Source organism: Ptychodera flava, chromosome 10 (assembly GCF_041260155.1).
Source record: "Ptychodera flava strain L36383 chromosome 10, AS_Pfla_20210202, whole genome shotgun sequence".
Taxonomy (NCBI): Eukaryota; Metazoa; Hemichordata; class Enteropneusta; family Ptychoderidae; genus Ptychodera; species Ptychodera flava.
Window position 1 is genome coordinate 35,406,736 of NC_091937.1, and position 18,043 is coordinate 35,424,778.

An 18,043-nucleotide genomic window follows, 5' to 3' on the forward strand; every position below is an offset into this window, starting at 1 on the left:
AAGAGAATATCTTCTATACATTTGACAGTCACTCAAGAGACTCAAATGGCATGGTTACACCAAATGGCACAAGTGTACTGATACCATTGGACAGTATTGAGGTAGTGTATAAACATTGCTGTAATTTAGCTACTTCTATGGGTATTGGTAGAAATGACAGTTTGAAGTGACTGGAATCACTGTGAATATTGAATCTGACTGTGTTGCCAATGTAAGTAATGGAGACAGTAACAGTGATGATGAAGTAGTTGTTGTTGGCATAGAAGAGACACCACAGTTATATTGCCCTTTGGATTTTGAGTTGTGTGAAAGGCTGTGCAATGAACTAAGCATTAAGAATGAAAATGTTACACATTTATACAGTGGTCCAGGTATTGAAATGGGTGACCCTTGTAGAACAAAGAAAATCAAGGAGGATGGAAATTGTTTCTTTAGAGCGGTATCATATGCATTGTGTGGTACAGAGAATAATCACGATGTAATTCGATTGGCCATTGTTAAGCATCTTAAAGAGAACTCCGCAGTATTCTATTGTCATTTAAGATCTGGATATCAGTCAGTTGATGATTACCTTGTAAAATCTCACATGCAAGATTTGGGAACATGGGCAACCGAAGTAGAGATACTAGCAACTGCAAACCTTTTGAAATCAGATGTTGTCACTTTTAGTAGAGGTAAATGGTTGAAATATTCTAGCACTCAGATTAACAAAAACAGTGAAACTACCGGTAAATCAATATTTCTGAAACACTGTATGGAAGTTCACTATGAATTTGTGGAATGTGTCAAGCCTCCAGGTGTTTTAGTGTATGAATGTGGCCATAATGCGATGAATACATCAACGAATACAACTAAAGTCATGGGAAATGTTCCACAACGTAAAGTTAAGAGGAGTTTAGGAACTGATGTAAATGAAGTAGTGGACCCAAAACATGTTGATGGGAGAAAAAGAGCTGGAAAACAACTGAAGTATGAGGAGAATGTAGTATCTGTTGATGAGATTTGTAGATCAATAGCACATCGAGTCTTGAAACGGAAACGACCATGTACAGTTACTGATCGAAGTACTTTGATTAAGAAACAAAGACGAGAAAAGCAACAACAGAGATATTGGACAGAATTTGAATTCCGTGCAAAAATGAAAAGTGCTGTGAATAGGCAGTACATAGACAATGCTGTAAACAAGAAAGCAAGAGCAAAACAAATGTATGGGGACAAGGAATGTTATAGGCAAGCTAAGAGAGCACAAAGTATTGAGAAATATGAAAAGAATGAAATTCATAGAGAAGATGTTAAGACACGAAGTATTCAGAAATATGCAGACAATGAATGTCACAGGGAGGATGTTATGGCACGAAGTATTCAGAAATATGCAAATAATGAGAGTTATAGGGAAGATGTGAAATCACAAAGTATTGAAAAGTATAGACACAATCAGTCTCATAGGGAAGCTGTCAAAGCTAGAAGTATTGAAAAGTATGAAGTGAATCAGTGTCATAGAGCAGCTGTAAAGGCAAGAAGTGTCCAGAAATATCAGGAAAATGAGAGTCACAGGGAGTTGGTTAAAGCAAGATACATTAGAAAGTATAAAGATAGTGAAAGCTACAGGGATGATACTAAGTGTAGGGTATTTGCTGCTCGACAGTCCAAAGCTAATAAACAGAAGAACATTGAAACTGTTATAACTATGTTTCGAAATGAAATAGTCCATGGCCCCAATTATGTATGTTCAGTTTGCTATCGACAACTTTTTAAAAAACAAGTAATACAGTGTAAAAGAGAAATATATTTGAAGAAAGAAGGCTTTGTAGCAAAGATTGCAAAGAAGTGTCTTGAATTTCACCAATGCACAGATGTATGTGATAGTGACTGTTTATATTGGAGACAGAAACAACAGAAATTAATGTGGATATGTTATACCTGTCATCGTAAATTGTTGAATGGGAATATGCCGGCAGAAGCTGCAGCTAATAATCTTCATGTAATGAATATTCCAAAAGAATTGAAATGCTTAAATTCTCTAGAGCAACATTTGATTGCTTTGCATATTCCATTTATGAAAATGTTAGCTCTACCAAAAGGTGGTCAGAATGGTGTACATGGACCTGTTCTTTGTGTTCCTTCTAGCCTAGAGAAAGGTACTTATGTTTTGCCGCGACAGGAGTCAGATGATCAAATGATTAGGGTGAAATTGAAACGGAAACTCAGCTATAAAGGTCATTACCAATATCAATATGTGAATGATTCGAAGATCAAAAGTGCACTTCATTACCTAACAATGAACAATAAGTGGTACAGAGGTATTTCTTTCAATAAAGATTGGAGGAATCCATTGTCCAGAATTGATGAAGGAGATGAATGTATTTCTGATGAAGATGGTACAAGACATGAGAGTGATAAACAAAAGACAGAACCACAGGATGATGCTAGAAATATTGAATCACAGGATAATGCTGGAAATAGCAAATCGGGAGATAATGCTGAGAATACAGAATCACAGGATAATTCAGGGAATGCAGACGCAGAGGATGATGATAATAATAGTGAAGAGCAGCAAGGAATGTTCATGGATACATGTCTTCAACCTGTTGACATAGCTCAGGAAGTTCTTGATCAGCATTTTGACAAAATCTATTGTGTTGCTCCTGCAGAAAGAAATCATCCTGTTGAAATGTTAAATGATGAAAGTAATGAAGCAAAGTCTTTCCCTGTATTGTACCCTACTGGGTCACCAACTTTTCTGGACAGTCGCGAAGTGAGAATTACACTTGCACGATATCTTCATAATCGTTTGATGAATGTAGATAGTAGGTTTGCGAGAAACAGTGACTTCATATTTTATGCTCAGTGTTTATCAGAGGTGCAACAAGTGTTGTCAAATGTGTCTATAGCAATGCGGAAAGGGTCTAGCAAAACATGCAGTGAAAATATAACTGCTGCAAGTTTAACAGATGAACAATCACTAAAGAAAATTTTAATTATGATGAAGGTTACAAATTTCTGAAACCAATCCGAGGAACACCACCTTATTGGCAAAGTGCACAGAAAGATCTGTTTGCAATGGTGAGGCAGCTAGGTATTCCGACGTGGTTTTGCTCATTTTCATCTGCTGATATGAGATGGCCTGAGATGGTTGATAGTATTCTTGAAGCACAAGGTGATATTCGCAAAGCAGAAGAGCTGGACTGGTCAGAGAAATGTGCTGTGTTAAGAGATAACCCTGTAACAGCTGCTCGAATGTTTGATCAGAGATTTCATTACTTTTTGACACAAGTAATAATGTCACCAGCAGAACCTATGGTAAAATTGAAGATTACTTTTATCGAGTTGAGTTCCAGCAACGTGGTTCACCGCATACACATTGTCTGTTTTGGGTGAAGGATGCACCAAAAGTAGACAAAGATGATGACGATGATGTCACTTCATTTGTTGACAAATATGTGACTTGTGAAATGCCATGCTCAGAATATGATGAAGAACTTCATGAAATTGTGAAACAGTGTTCAAAAACACAGCACACGGCATTCAAAATCTTGTAGAAAACATGGTACTGATTGTAGATTCAACTTTCCCAGACCACCTTCTGAAAAAACGTTTATTGCTCGACCTGACACTGATGCTCAGTTGCCTGAAGTCATAAGAAAGGCTGTTAGTGATTTAGATAAAGCACTCAGTGGAATCAATTCCAATAGTACAGAAAGTTCTGTTGAATACTATGAAGTAGACGAAGTTGAATCAGATCAAGCACCAAAAGTACTAAGTAAAGGTGAGGCCAAGAAAATTCTGTCGAAAATCTGGACTGCACTTTCAGATTCTGAGAAGACTTTCTCAACAGTTGAATCTCTGTTTACTAGTATAGGAGTTACACAAGACTTGTTTGAGAGAGCGTGCAATGTATTAACTAAGAAAACCAGTGTGGTCTTGAAAAGAGAATCAAGTGATGTGTGGGTAAACCAATACAACAAGGACTTGTTACGATGTTGGAATGCTAATATGGATATACAATTTGTTGTTGATGCATATAGTTGCATTGTGTACATTATTAGTTACATATCCAAAGCTGAAAGAGAAATGGCTTACTGTTGGATCATGCACAAAAGGAAGCTTCTAAAGAGGATAATGCAGATGCCAAGAAAGCACTTAGACGATTGGGATTGTTATATGTTAATAATCGAGAAGTGAGTGCCCAAGAAGCTGTGTATAGAGTGTGCAACTTGAGGTTGAAAGAAGGATCGAGAAAAGTACACTTTATCCCAACAGGGGATAACCCTATCAAAATGAGTTTACCTCTTGAAATTCTACAAATGAGAAGTGAAGAAGGTGATCTTAATGAGGAGGAAATCTGGATGACTAGCATCATAGATCGTTATCAAAACAGACCAGATGGAGATATATTTGATGAAATGTGTCTTGCTAGTTTTGTATCTGAGTACAGAATAATGTCATCATCAGAGGTGTCAAATACATGTTCAAAGAAGAATGTAGTTAAACTGAAAAATGGTTTTGGTCATATGAAGAAAAGAACTCGAACTGCTCCAGCTGTGGTGAGATATGCAAGGTTTTCAGCAATGAACAGCCAGAGAAGTATTATCAAAGCATTCTTCAACTGTTCTTGCCATATCAGTTTGATGCTCAGTTGAAACCTGACAACTTTAATTCATATGAAGAATTCTATAACACTGGTGCAGTGAAGTGTGGTAGCAAAGCTGTAGAAAGGGTGAAGGCTATAGTTGAAAGGAATAGAGCAGTCTTTGAAAAGAAGCTGATGTACTAGATTCAGCAGAGGAGATCCTTCGAACAAGTGATAACTTGGAAGATGCATGGGCTCAAATTCATCCAGAGTCTGAAATAGATAGATTGGAAAGTTTACAAGAGAGAAGGACAATTATGTGTCAGATGAAGGAGAAAATGATGAATCTATACCTGACTTGCTGGAGAAAAAACAGAAAGTGTCAGCCTCAGAAGTGTATCACCAGTGTGGAATGTCAAGGAATGAAGCTGTAATATTGCTAAGATCTTTAAATAGCACACAGAGAGAGATATTTTACAAAGTGCGGCAGTGGTGTCTGAACAAAGTCAATGGAAAAAGTGTTGAAGCTTTTCACATGTTTCTAACTGGAGGTGCTGGCACAGGAAAATCTCATTTAATCAAAGCACTGTACTATGAAGCTACACGAATTTTGGCTCGTATTCTACCAAATCCAGATGATGTATCAGTTTTGTTAACAGCACCAACTGGTGTAGCTGCGTTTAATATAAATGCTAATACCATACACAGTACCTTCTCAATAGCTATTGATGCACAACTGCCATACCAACCACTTGGAGAAGAAAAGATTAACACATTGAGATCTAAGCTTAGCAGTCTTCAAATTCTCATTATTGATGAAATTTCTATGGTTGATAAGAAGCTACTTGGCTATGTTCATGGAAGATTGAGACAAATTAAACAGACTGGTGATCAGTTGCCATTTGGTGGTGTAGCAGTGATTGGTGTAGGTGATTTTACCAATTACCACCAGTGAAAGGAAAGGCATTGTATGTGAACAGTGAAGGAGTTGATCTCTGGAATGATTACTTTTCCATTGCTGAACTGACTGAAGTAGTGAGACAGCAAGACTCTGAATTTGCTGAAACATTGAACGTAATCAGAAAAAGACAGAAATCTGATGATTTAGATGCTCATGTTGTTACTATGCTTCAAAATTGTGAAACTGGTGAGGAGGGTAAAGGAATTCATATTTTTGCAACCAACCGAAAAGTTGATGAATGTAACATTAGAAAACTTCACTCGTTAAGTTCAGATGTAATTTGTATTAATGCACAGGATTTGTACAGAGATCCCAAAACAAAGAATTAGTCAAAGTGAGTGGGCAACATCGTAAAGTGTACAATACCAATTTGGCAAAAACTGTTACTCTGGCAGTTGGTGCTCGTGTGATGTTGACGAAGAATATTGATGTGTCTGATGGTTTAGTGAATGGCGTTTTTGGCATTGTGTCATACATACATGTGGAATCCAGAGAGAGTTTTCCATCTACTATATATGTTTGTTTTGACAATGAAAAGGTTGGTGCAAAACTTCGCCGTCATACAGAGACATTATCAATGATACCAGAAAAAAGCACGCCAATCAAGTGTGAGGAAGACAAAGTCAATAACTGTGGAAGTATACGGCGTCAATTCCCACTGAAGCTCGCCTGGGCTAGTACTGTACATAAAGTGCAAGGATTAACTGTAGATGAAGCTGTAGTATCATTGGACAAAATATTCCAACCAGGACAAGCTTATGTAGCCCTAAGTCGAGTAAAGTCTCTAAGTGGACTTACTATAACCAATTTCCAGGAATCAGCTATATACTGCAATGACAAAATTGATGCTGCCCTGTCCTGTATGCCAAGTTCATGACATTGTCAGAAGGAACTTATAATGTAGATAGTTCATGTACCATAATGCTGCATAACATAGAGGTTTGCACTCTCATTTTGAAGATCTGAGAAATGACCATAGATTTATGACAGTTGATTTTATATGCTTGACAGAAACTTGGCTACCAACCTCAGATATGCAGAATGATTTGCAATTAAGTGGTTTTGCACTTTATCACAAGCCAAGAGAACTTTGTTACGATACATCTGACCCAGTGACATCTAAATTGAAGCAGCAAGCTCATGGTGGAGTAGGCATTTATTCAAGTGTGGATCAATGTATTGAAATCTTGGAATTGTGTATAACAAATCTGGAATATCTTGCATTCTATGTTAAAGAGATAAGATTGACAGTAGCTGTTATATATAGACCTAAGTCTTATAAAGCTGATGTGTTCAAGAGAAATCTGTTGAAATTAGTGATAGAGATTGAGAAGATCCCAGGTGGCAACATCATCATTGGTGATTTCAATGAAAACATATTTGTGTCTTCATGTTTGCTGAAATTGATGGAGCAGAGAGGCTTCTCACAGTGTGTTTCAGAGGCAACAACAGAAAGTGGAACATTGATTGACCATGTTTATGTGAAAAATGTAGACAGTGTAGGTGTCGAAGTTATACAAACTTATTTTAGTTTTCACAATGCACTTTTGTTGAAGATTTGAATGCATGCAAAGGTGTCATGTTAACTGGTTTACCTTTGTGATTAAAGATGAGCTAGTGGTACATATGCTGTATGTGGTATATGAGTAGTTTACAGACTAGTATTGTACAAAGTAGAAGTTTTCAGGGAAACATTTCCTTGAATGGTAGAGAAAAAGGGTAAATATGCAAATGGTCAAGTGACTCATAATTCCAATGATATCACCATCACTTGTGAACTTAATGCAAGATATGGTTTTAAGGTGTGTGTAGATATACCATCTTCTGAAGCTGTTTGATTGACCATGTTTATGGAAAAGGAATCACAAAAAGTTATCCCGTCCTGATGAAAATAAGAAACAGATGGGGAGGGCAGATTGAGACGGGCCCCCATATGTGTGTGTGTGTGTGTGTGAGTGTGTGTGTGCTTGCATACAGGGCCGTAGCCTGAAAGTGGTACAGGAAAAATCTAAGAACAGTGTGCGCTCTTAGCCAATGTGAAACACCACTTTCCAAACAAAGTCACAGGTAAAGCAAGGAAATTATGCATAGGAGATGTAAAGGTATAGAATCCTTATTTAACTAAAACTTTTGGCTGCACATGGTGTATGCTTCAGGGCACACTGTCCTAGAATTTTTCACATGTAATAATATTAAGTAATATAGGAGCTTAGCATTCCTGAAAAATCACCATTTTACATCCAAAAGTGTTATGAGCACTGGTATTTACTTTGAAGGCAGGTGTAATGTGACTTGGTAGAAGTTAGCATTACTAATGTAAACATTTAGTTGTATCAACATTTTAGGTCAGAATTTGTGGTTTGTGTAGTGGTTGACTGGCTATTAATTCCTCAATCAGCCAATTATATAAATGACATGCCCATCATTACAATTGCATATGTTTAAGGATATATGGATAGACAATAAAATAGCCACTAATAGATGCATAGCTAAAGTTGAACCATACCACTACAAAAATGTTCTACCGACAAAGAGAGGTGCTATGCATATCTATTTTTACACCTAACAATTTCATGTTATTAGCATTTACACAACTGTGATGTACCATAGCGTTCAGAATATTTCATCTCTGTCTGTATGTTGTAAATATTCAATGTTAGCCTGAAGGAGACACAAGATGATATGATCCTATGTTTATTCTACAAAATGAACATTTATATTTGAAGTGTAACAATTTACTGCACACAGACATAGTGTGTAGTGTTTGAGTGTAGTGAGAGAAAAATAATTAGTAATTTACCCAAGCCCAAGGTTCTGTCAGGTTACGGCCCTGTTATGCACAGTGGGAGGTGGGCTTTGAAATGATTGAAAGCTATGTGTTTGTTGAATTGCTTCAGAAGCAATAATGTAACTAACTCTGTTAGCAATTGACATTTAAAGTTGTTGGTCTGCAAAGAGGTGAAATTATAAATCTGAGATACACAAAAAGTATACAAACTGTAAACTCATTATGTGGAGTGGTGAATGGAAGTTCAACAGATGCAGAAAGTAAAGATGACCGACCATTGAACAATGTATTTTGAGATTCAGCAAGAAATGTCCCTTTCTGCCTTGCAAGTGAACTGAGGGAATGGATTATCAAATGCTGCTGAAATGAAGTCGCTTGAAGTGATCTGCATTCATTTAAATCTGTTCTATGGAGATAGGGATGTTCTACCCTGAAAATATAGCTGACATTCTAGCCAATGAGCTTAGTGAAACCAAGGCCATAGTATGTCACTGAAGTTGTTTGTCTTGAAAGGTACGCACTGCACAGTAATAATGAAACATTCGTAATAGCATTACTGTAGTACTTTATTTGTATGTGAAATAATGAATGACCTTATGTAAAAAATTTTGGGAAAAGAGAATGTTTTAAGAATAGATTTGTTATCGAGTAGCAGACTTGTTTAGTTGCAATGTAAAATAGCATGTAATATGTGTGAAAGAATTTCTTAACAGTTCTCTATACACAAGTGGATTACTCAATTGTCTTCTGCAATTTTATTTAGTGAATGCAACCTTTAGTTTTGTGAATGGTGATTTGTGCCAGGAAAAACATGATATAGTAGAAATTTCGGTGTTGTTGACTTTGACTGTGTCATTCTTAACAAGTTCATATAGGAAATTAAGATAGTGCAATGAAGTAAATGTAAAATATTAAAAGCTAATGCTGGCCTCATCAAAATGGCATACTATGGCATAACAGACCTAAACCAAGTTGACAAATTTTAGTATCAGTAATATATGTATTTTGTCTGATTTCATTTTCAGGGTGCAATATCAACTCACCTATGGACTAATGACAATGAAAGAGGCATGTTTCATTCTCAAATTAAAGCAACTTTCACATCAGTGTGCAACAGTGCCACGGGACAGTAGCTGAGAAGTCACATGATTCTAATTTGGATGACTGTAACAGAGGGATACACAAGTGCTTTATTTACATTGCCAGAAGAAATTTTCTGCAGATGATAAGAGCAGATGATAAGTCTGGACATTGCAGTGTCTTGCCACAGGAGAGAATGCATTTGCTGTGAATAACAGATTCTGAATATCTCACAACACTGTGGAGTATGGAAATGTTCTCTACACTAATGTACCAGTGTCACTGTACAATATTGCCATCCCACAGATCTGTGAAGCAAGGAAAACAACAGAATGTTCCATTGCTTGTAACTTTTATGACTATAGAAGATGACATACAATACGTCATTCTCTTTCTAAGTGTGACCGTGTCTGCAGATGGTAGCAACGCACAATAAACAAGAAGTACTCAGATTGTTTTCCAAGTAGAATAGAACAGATGCGACAACACTTCTAATTTCGGTAACTGCAGAATATTGATCTCACTCTTGGTTATGGGCATTGTCAGATGTGGGCATTTTCTGCAAATGATAACAGCCATGACAAAGCCGTAGTATTGAGTGTTTTCCAAATGGGACAATACATATGGAAGTAACAGAACCTGATTATGTCAGTACACTTGCTAAATATATTGATGTAAACTAGTCCTGTTGGTGCATATTGTGCTCTGCATGACTCACTGTGAGGTGGGATGGTACTATGTCACCGTAGCATTCATCAAAGTGACGTCCATACACATTTGCCGTGTTTCAGTCCAAGTAGTCATTGTGGTAGTGACAACTCTTGTAAAATTGCACATATTGTTAAAGGAAAGTTGTCATTGAATAATATAAGCTGTGAGGCTCTTTATTTATTGAGGTTCATCACCACAGATTTGATATTCAAGAAGGCTATTTATGAAAAAGTGCATAAAAGTGTTTCAAAGAGATGTGGCTGGAGCATTGATTATAGTGTCACTATAACATAGTCATATTCATTTCATGCAACATCCAACTGTATTTCCACTCCACTGTGCTTTTTACAGTTAACTGTATTATATAATGAAAATATCCTTGATTGTATAGCAAGTGTAGTTTTAGTTAACTGTAGGATGTAATTTATATATCGCTGAAGGAAATGCTTTTTCTGAATTATTCACCAGTATTGGCCATGTACCGGTATGAGATGTGCTGTTGATTTCTTCAACACAACAATGAGGTCCATAATAATTCATTTCAAAAAGAGCATATCATTTGGCCTGCATCCAAAAACATCTGTACCAGCAGGGGGACTATAGTCTATAGAAACTATTGGAATGAATATCTATCTGGTATCCATCGTCAGCGCGTACCGTATGTATGTATGTATGTATGTATGTATTTACCGTATGTATGTGTATACATGTATGCATGTATGTGCATATGTACCTGTCTACATATGTACTTATGTATGTATGTATGTATGTATGTATGTATGTATGTATGTATGTATGTATGTATGTATGTATGTATGTATGTATGTATGTATGTATGTATGTATGTATGTATTTTTGAATGTCCTTAGAGAATATTTTGAGAATACCAGTACCTACAGATTTGATATGTGTTGTGAGGATTCAAAATATTTTGTCTGTTTTTTGTTTTTGATGTTTTTGAAAATATACTGTACTATTCCAGATAACTGTAGTATGTAATATCCTTGATTGTATAGCAACTGTATTTCAAGTTAACTGTAGTATGTAATTTATATATCCTCAATTGTATAGCAACTGTATTTCCAGTTAACTGTAATATGTAATTTATATATCCTTGAAGATTATATATCCTTGAATAAAGTGCTGTGTTCAAAATTTGTCCATCAGTATTAGCTATGTATAATATGTGCGGGTATGCGCATAATTAATGAGGTACAGGATGTGATGTCATAAGGTCTCCCATCATACCAAATATGAAGGGTGTAGCACTTTTGGTTACTTAGTTATGGCCATATATGTATATTTGAGGTCAAAGGTCATCGAGGTCACATGACATTTTGTCAAAAAAATTGTATTGCTAAGTTATCCCTATATACCAAAAATCAGACCTCTAGCTCTATTAGCTGGCTCAGAATTAGATATGCGCATAATTAATGAGGTACAGGATGTGGTGTGATAAGGTCTCCCATCATACCAAATATAAAGGGTGTAGCACTTGTGGTTACTTAGTTATGGACATATACTCATATTTAAGGTCAAAGGTCATCGAGGTCACATGACATTTTGTCAAAAAATTTGTATTGCTAAGTTATCCCTATATACCAAAAATCAGACCTCTAGCTCTATTGGCTGGTTCAGAATTAGATATGCGCATAATTAATGAGGTACAGGATGTGGTGTCATAAGGTCTCCCATCATACCAAATATGAAGGATGTAGCACTTGTGGTTACTTAGTTATTGACATATACTCATATTTAAGGTATAAGGTCATCTAGGTCACATGACATTTTGTCAAAAAAATTGTATTGCTAAGCTATCCCTACATACCAAAATCAGACCTCTAGCTCTATTGGCTGCTCAGAATTAGATATGCGCATAATTAATGAGGTACAGGATGTGGTGTCATAAGGTCTCCCATCATACCAAATATGAAGCGTGTAGCACTTGTGGTTACTTAGTTATGGACATATACGTATATTCAAGGTCAAAGGTCATCGAGGTCACATGACATTTTGCCAAAAAATTGTATGCTAAGCTATCCCTATATACCAAAATCAGACCTCTAGCTCTATTGGCTGGCTCAGAATTAGATATGCGCATAATTAATGAGGTAAAGGATGTGGTGTCATAAGGTCTCCCATCATACCAAATATGAAGGGTGTAGCACTTGGGGTTACTGAGTTATGGACATATACGTATATTCAAGGTCAAAGGTCATCGAGGTCACGTGACATTTTGTCAAAAAAATTGTATTGCTAAGTTATCCCTATATACCAAAAATCAGACCTCTAGCTCTATTGGCTGGCTCAGAATTAGAAATGCGCATAATTAATGAGGTACAGGATGTGGTGTCATAAGGTCTCCCATCATACCAAATATGAAGGGTGTAGCACTTGTGGTTGCTTAGTTATGGCCATAGATGCATATTTGAGGTCAAAGGTCATCGAGGTCACATGACATTTTGTCAAAAAAATTGTATTGCTAAGCTATCCCTATATACAAAAAATCAGACCTCTAGCTCTATTGGCTGGCTCAGAATTAGATATGCGCATAATTAATGAGGTACAGGATGTGGTGTCATAAGGTCTCCCATCATACCAAATATGAAGGGTGTAGCACTTGTGGTTACTGAGTTATGGACATATACCTATATTCAAGGTCAAAGGTCATCGAAGGTCACATGACATTTGTCAAAAAAATTGTATTGCTAAGTTATCCCTATATACCAAAAATCAGACCTCTAGCTCTATTGGCTGGCTCAGAATTAGATATGCGAATAATTAATGAGGTCTGGTCACGTGACATATTTGCAATAGATTTCTATCCCATAGTAGTCCCTGTGTACCAAAATTTGGATCTCTAGCCCTATTGGTTAGCCTAGGATTAGATATGCGCATAATTAATGAGATCTGGTCACGTGACATATTTGCAATAGATTTCTATCCCATAGTAGTCCCTATGTACCAAATTGGGATCTCTAGCCCTATTGGTTAGCCTAGAATTCGATATGCGCATAATTAATGAGGTCTGGTCACGTGACATATTTGCAATATATTTCTATCCCATAGTAGTCCCTGTGTACCAAAATTCGGATCTCTAGCCCTATTGGTTAGCCTAGAATTAGATATGCGCATAATTAATGAGGTCTGGTCACGTGACATAATTGCAATAGATTTCTATCCCATAGTAGTCCCTGTGTACCAAATTCGGATCTCTAGCCCTATTGGTTAGCCTAGAATTAGATATGCGCATAATTAATGAGGTCTGGTCACGTGACATATTTGCAATATATTTCTATCCCATAGTAGTCCCTGTGTACCAAAATTCGGATCTCTGGCCCTATTGGTTAGCCTAGAATTAGATATGCGCATAATTAATGAGGTCTGGTCACGTGACATATTTGCAATAGATTTCTATCCCATAGTAGGCCTATGTACCAAAATTGGGATCTCTAGCCCTATTGGTTAGCCTAGAATTCGATATGCGCATAATTAATGAGGTCTGGTCACGTGACATATTTGCAATATATTTCTATCCCATAGTAGTCCCTGTGTACCAAAATTCGGATCTCTAGCCCTATTGGTTAGCCTAGAATTAGATATGCGCATAATTAATGAGGTCTGGTCACGTGACATAATTGCAATAGATTTCTATCCCATAGTAGTCCCCCTGTACCAAAATTTGGATCTCTAGCCCTATTGGTAAGCCTAGAATTAGATATGCGCATAATTAATGAGATCTGGTCACGTGACATATTTGCAATAGATTTCTATCCCATAGTAGTCCCTGTGTACCAAAATTCGGATCTCTAGCCCTATTGGTTAGCCTAGAATTAGATATGCGCATAATTAATGAGGTCAAGGTCACGTGACCTGTCCAAAAATATTTCGGTGAACATTAACAGCCAATGATCGTCTATGTCGAAAAAGAACCAGACTCCTAGCTCTATTGGCTAGCCTATAATGGGCATTTGTAAATCTATAGGGGAGGTCAAAGGTCACTGAAAATATGAAAAATAATACTTTAAAAATCTTCTTCTCAAAATTGGCAACACCTGTGACCTTGATATTTGGCATGAAGGAGCTAAACCCTATTGTCTACAAAAATTTAGGACAGAATTTTGATTGGTAAATTTTTATGCAAATGAGCTCAATTTTAAACTTTATTTTCAAAATGGCCGAAAGGTCACGTGACCTTTTGTTATGGTCATGTGACCAAAAAATTACTTTAGCTGAGTTGTACCTGTGTACCAAATATGAAGTCTCTAGGTGCAACGGTGTTTGCGTGGTAGCTGCAAAAGCTCGTCGTAAGAAGAATAATAATAATAATAATAAAAAACAGAACGATTACAAGAGGGTTTCGCACCCATGGTGTCGAAACCCTAATAATAAAAAACAGAACGATTACAAGAGGGTTTCGCACCCATGGTGTCGAAACCCTAATAATATAATAAAAAACGGAACGATTACTAGAGGGTTTCGGACCCATGGTCTCGAAACCCTAATAAAATGTAAGTCATTTTTCGACCATTTTCAAAAAAATGAAAATGGTTGAAACTTACCATTTTCAATTTTCAATTTTCGCAAGTAACAACATGAACAGCGAATTCATTTTAAATTAGTTGTACATGATTTAGTATAACGAGTTTCAATTCTCATCATTTTTGTTCTCCTTCAAACGTCAAAATTATCCTATATTTTATATTTTACAAAAATCGGAAGAAATACCATTTTTGTTATGTTAAGATAGAATAAAGTTGAAGACTTGAAATTATTTTTATGTTTGTAATGGCAACATCATTTTTAAAAAATGAATTAAAATCAAATATGAAACAAGGAACGTTCAATAAAAGTAAACCCGAACTTGTGTCTTCAAATCTTATGAATGGAACAGAATTATTGATTACAGCTTACTTTGTGTTTACTGAAAATTGCTTTTCGGATTCAAAATATAAAGAAGGCGAAACAGAATTATGTTTCATTAATAATGAAATAGCAGAAGCTTTATTTAAAACGGGCCGTCAATCGTTTTTTTTAACGAAGATAAAAATGAAAAATAATTTTCGATTTGAAACATTTCACATGTTGCTTTCTATGCCAAAAGGCTGTTTAATATTTTTGGAAATTGATTGGCCGCGAAACCGTACCAAAAAATTGGTAAAATAAAAATGTTGTCTGCAAAAACAAATATTAAAAATTGGTTGTTATTTCATTCAAATGAAAATTGCATTTTGAAGGTGATTTCAGTTTTCAATAAATTGGTTGGACGCTACGTACACGCATTTATGTCAACCAAAGCTATCTGAAACAATTTTTTTGACCACAAATGGCAAAAAATTGCCCTAAAAATACAAAATTACAGTTTTCATCATAATTTAAATATATGACATTTAGTTCATCTGTACGAACTTGCATATCAAATTTCAAAGCTATCAGACCAGTAGTTTTGGAGAAATACATTTTTTGACCAAAAATGGCAAAAATTGCCCTAAAAATACAAAATTGCAGATTTCATCATAATTTCAATATATCATATTTAGTTCATTTGTAGGAACCTGCATATCGAATTTCAAAGCTATCAGACCAGTAGTTTTGGAGAAATACATTTTTTGACCAAAAATGGCAAAAATTGCCCCAAAAATACAAAATTGCAGATTTCATCATAATTTCAATAAATATCATTAAGTTTATCTGTAAGAACCTGTATACTAAATTTCAAAGCTATCAGATGAGTAGTTTTGGAAATACACATTTTTTGACCAAAAATGGTAAAAATTGCCCCAAAATTACAGAATTACAGATTTCATCAGAAATTCAATATATTACTTAGTTTATCTGTAGAAACCTGTATACCAAATTTCAAAGCTATCAGACTAGTCCTTTTTGAGTTACACATTTTTGACCAAAAATGCCAAAAATTGCCTTAACAATGCGTGTACGTAGCGTCCAACCAATTTATTGAAAATTGAAAATTGAAATCACCTTCAAAATGCTATTTTCATTTTAATGAAATAACAACCAATTTTTAATATTCGTTTTTTCAGACAAAATTTTTATTTTACCGATTTTTTGGCACGGTTTTCGCGGCCAATCATTTCTCAAAAATATTAAAATGCATTTTAGCACAAAAAGCGTTATTTAAATGATTGAAATAGAATTTTATTTTTCATATTCATCTTAATTGAAAATACCAATTGACAGACCAATTTTAATAAAGCTTCTATTATTCGCCTTGTTCATATACTGAATCCGAAATGCAATTATCAGTGAAAACAAAATGAAATTTAATCTATTAATTCTATTTTATTTCTTAAATTTCAAAATCACGTGTTCTGGATTATTTTTAAGGAAAGTTGCTTGTTTTCATATTATAATTTGTATCCTAAAATGAGTTTTTTATTTTCAACAAAACAAAAAAAATCATTACCGTATGAAAATATTACTAATCTTAAAATAATAAAATAGTACTATTTTCAAGATTCGTAAATTTATTACGGGACATTGTACGTATTTGATGAAGAACAAAATGAAGAGAAAGGAAACTCTTTGAAATAAAATCGTGTCTTACCGATTTAAGAGGAATTTGCAATTTTACTTTGGTGCGTGCGAAAATTAGAAATTGAAAATTGAAAATTGTAAGTTTCAACCTTTTTCATTTTTTTGAAAATGGTCGAAAGACGACTCATTTGAATTGCTGTTCCCGGCCCTCTACCGGCCAGTGGGTGAGCAGCATCAATGCGTACGAGACTTCCGGTTTCCGCAACGCATACTTGTTCCCGCGCTTACTGCATGTGCTGCGGAAGACTGGCCACCGAAGACGATATAAAGGAAATTGAGGGCAACTCCACACATTAGCCCTACGAGTATGGCGAGAGTGTCCGGCTTTGGCTACGCCGCCTCCTACGGCGTAGCCTAAGCCGGACACTCTCGCCATACTCGTAAGACTACTCCACACATCGGCTCTACCAAGATTGTTTAGTATTACGATGTGGTGAATGAAAGGATCATTGCATTTATTTTGTGTGGAATACATGGCGAGACACCGGTGAATCGATAGTGCTTTGACCCTAGTCATGTGATCTGGGTCCCCGGTAAACCGGTTTGTTGATTGAGTGATTCGTCTTAACGATGTTTCGGAAACATAAATAGGGTTCCTTCATCAGTCGCTCTCTTGTTTTGTATCCCCTCCGCTTGGTTGTGTGATGAAGGCATATTTGTCGTCGAGGAGGAGAAGCAAGATTCGTTATTGAGAGCGTTCAGAGAGTTAGCCACTCTATTGACTGACTATAGTGAGCGATCCGGTGTGTGGTGTCATATTATAATTAAGGGACGGACCATTAGATCTTGGGAGGGGGTGGTCAAAAACAGAAAAAAAAATTCAGAGCAGAAAGTTAGGAAAAAAAAATCTTCAAACTAGTTTGCAAAATAAAAAAAATAAATAAGAAGACAAATGCGATAAAAAAAAATCTGCAAAAGTCTTTAAAAATTTGATTTTTTTTAGATTTTGCCGACAGGAAGCAACTTTCTGTATATTTAATTTTAATTTATACATTTAGAGTGACTGTATCCCTTATACTGGAAGTTGTGATTATCTTATCTTTTCAGGACTTTTGTATTCTGATCACTTGAAAATTATAAAATTATAGTGCCTGTTTTCTACTTGTTTCCTGCATACAAACCAAGCAGGTACACTAGGTAAAACATTGAAACTATTGTATGGTTGTCAAGACAGAAAGTTATATTTGCCTTTTAAGATCAAGGTAAACAGATGCAGGCCACATCAGGTTCATTTTTTTTCCACAGCATTTTATTGCAATGATGAATGCAAGAATGGGTGAACAAGTAGAAACACGTCAATAATGATAAACAACATACCAAGTCATTATGTATTATTTTGCTTTTAAAAAGGCATTTTCAATTCTTTTTTCTCAAA

General features: G+C 35.7%; 2 protein-coding genes and 1 long non-coding RNA gene across 5 annotated transcripts in view; 2 read left to right on the plus strand and 1 right to left on the minus strand.

Annotated features, from left to right (window-relative positions):
* Positions 1 to 11,267, plus strand: part of LOC139142644 (uncharacterized) — a 23,369-nt gene extending 12,102 nt beyond the window's left edge. For 2 of the 3 annotated variants that reach the window (XM_070712691.1, XM_070712690.1), the window contains 2 exons: positions 1 to 101; positions 9,345 to 11,267. The exon at positions 1 to 101 is cut by the window's left edge and continues 21 nt beyond it. The gene's annotated coding sequence lies outside the window, so the exon portion shown is untranslated. Of the gene's footprint in view, positions 102 to 8,649; positions 8,833 to 9,344 lie in introns of all 3 variants that reach the window. The other variant, XM_070712692.1, reaches the window with a different exon arrangement.
* Positions 1 to 18,043, minus strand: part of LOC139142646 (uncharacterized) — an 86,498-nt gene that overhangs the window by 58,844 nt on the left and 9,611 nt on the right. The window lies entirely within an intron of this gene.
* LOC139142650 (uncharacterized) overlaps positions 1 to 18,043 on the plus strand; it is a 111,965-nt gene that overhangs the window by 57,247 nt on the left and 36,675 nt on the right. The gene's annotated exons all lie outside the window — the stretch shown is intronic.